The following is a 2,526-nucleotide window of genomic DNA, read 5'->3' as shown; positions in this document are numbered from 1 at the left end:
TCGGTCGCCGCCGTAGAATAGGTTTAGGGTCGGGTTTCTTTTATTTTTCTGTCCTATAAAAGTTCGAGATGTAATGAAAATCTGCCGTGTTTGCATTAATCTCGGCCGGTGTATATGAACTTTCACAATAATATATATATATTGTAGGAGTACTAGCAAGATGCCCGTGCGTTGCATGGGAGATCAAGATCTTCTGGGAGAAAAGGATGAACGAGGGAAAGCCTTATCTGCAAATGTGGAGAGGAGTGCGGGTAAATTGTCATAGTTTCCTTCCTATCCGTTAGATATAGATCGGACGGCCTATATTGCAGGATGACAGGCACACCATCTTCACCAACACTGCTTTTTATTGAACCGAGACAAACTAACATGCGAAGTAAAATAAACACATAGGGTCTATACATACACAAATTATCTTAGGCACTCCAATAGTACGTCCACTACACATTCACGCATTTCACATCTTTCTACATCTACGGGAACCTACGAAAGGGTTAACGTAAATTGCCTCTCTCTCTCCTCCCCTGATTTTCATGGTGGTGGGCCCCTCCCTCCCCCCAATCTACAATCAACAGCTCACATGTTTCACATTACGTTAATTACGTAACTGGGATTACGTAGGTGTAGCATTACTCGTCCTAAAAAACCCAACTAAGCCAACCTCCCAGCATATCGCGCGGGAAAAGACCCGGTCGCGCCGTTTTAGTCGGGATTACCGGATTACTAGTATTAGTATCGATGGATCACGCGAAGCAAAAAAAAAATTTTGAGGGGGCGAAGCACCTAGTTTAAAAGGAAAAAAGGTGGTACACTCACAGCACTCCTGTCGCGGTCGCATTGCACCCCACACACGTTCGGTCCTGCACACGGCTCACGCAAACAGAACGCGCTTCGGCTTGCCTCTTCACTGACACGTGGGACTGCACTTGGAGAAACCGACCATGCGCCAAACTCCCCCCGCCCACCGCGCGAAAATCCTCCCCCCCCCACACCCAAAAATTCCCCCAAATCCGATTCAACCGCCCTTCGGCCAACTAGCCAATAATATTCCCCAAACCCCCCTCCCCCCTGTCCCCCTCCACTCCATTCGCTCCGCCAAAGCCGCCCTCCCCGCCGCGCCGATACGTCGGCGCCGCGGTTCGGCGATCCTCTCGCTCCCACAGTACGCTCTCGTAGACTGCCGTCCTCTAGCCGCGCTGCCACCTCTGGCTACGTTCTTGTGGAGGCGCACGGCGGTTAGCGCCGCCACCGCTGGCGACGTTCATGTGGAGACGCACGGCGGTCAGCTTCTCCCACGGTACGCGCATTCTAGACTGAGGCCCCGTTCATGTCGATGTAGCGCTAAATGTTAGCCGATAGACACTGTTATTCTCACTGTTTGCCGAAGTAGTTTACGGTCAATATACTCTGCTTAAGAAGCTTCCTTGCCCTGTTCTGCACTCAATCTGCTTAGCTGAGATGGCATGCCAAGGCCGATTAGTTGCTAAAATATCCTGCCATATATTTATTGTGACGTAGATTGCCATGGTCTAGTAGCCAGTCTGTTAGGTGAAATAGCTCTACACCGTTTTATACTCGATCTTTGTTGCTGCGATGGCCTTCGATAGTTCGATGGCTGTGTGCTCGGCCTCATTGACTGCTGAAACAGCCTGCCATAATTTGGCACTCAAATCTGTTTGCTGAATTAGCTTTACATATATTTCGTTACTTATATCTGCACGTCCAAATATCTTGCCATAGCTTTAGACATCGACCTAGGTATTTTTTTTCTGGACTTCATAAAAAAGCATATATGTTTATCATGTAATATCTAGTAGAAGAACAGTTAGAAAATAGGGTTTAGGGTTTTCCGTGGGGCAAAGCCTCTCCACGTCTTTCTATATATATAACAATCAACATACAATTACATACGTACAGGGTACGTGTACATGACACGCTAGACCTATTTTAACACTCCCCCTCAATCTGAACTTCTACTCTGTACAAGGTTTAGATTGGTACTAAAACGGTCTAGCATCTGTCTGGTGGCTGGTTTAGTAAACACATCAGCCAGCTGATCATTAGAAGAAATGAATCTGACCTCAAGAGCTCCAGAAGCAACACGCTCACGCACAAAGTGAAAATCAATCTCGATGTGCTTGGTACATGCATGGAAAAATGGGTTGGCGGTCAGATATGTGGCCCCTAAGTTATCACACCAGAGAACCGGAACACGCTGCTGAGACACTCCAAGCTCTTTGACTAGTGACTCTACCCAGATGGCTTCAGCAGCTCCATTCGCCAAGGCTTTGTACTCGGCCTCTGTACTCGACCTCGACACTGTTGGTTGTTTCTTCGAACTCCAGGAAATGAGGTTCGGTCCAACGAATATGGCGAAACCTCCAGTTGATCGACGATCATCCGGACAACCTGCCCAATCTGCATCAGTGAAGATACTAATGCTAGTAGAGACAGCCTTGCGAAATTTTAGCCCTGTGTGCAATGTTCCTTTCACATAGCGTAAAATCCGCTTAACATCTTCCCAAT

Source organism: Triticum aestivum, chromosome 4D (genome assembly GCF_018294505.1).
Source record: "Triticum aestivum cultivar Chinese Spring chromosome 4D, IWGSC CS RefSeq v2.1, whole genome shotgun sequence".
NCBI lineage: Eukaryota > Viridiplantae > Streptophyta > Magnoliopsida > Poales > Poaceae > Triticum > Triticum aestivum.
The sequence above is the reverse complement of the archived record's forward strand: the minus strand, read 5'-3'. Positions refer to the sequence as shown.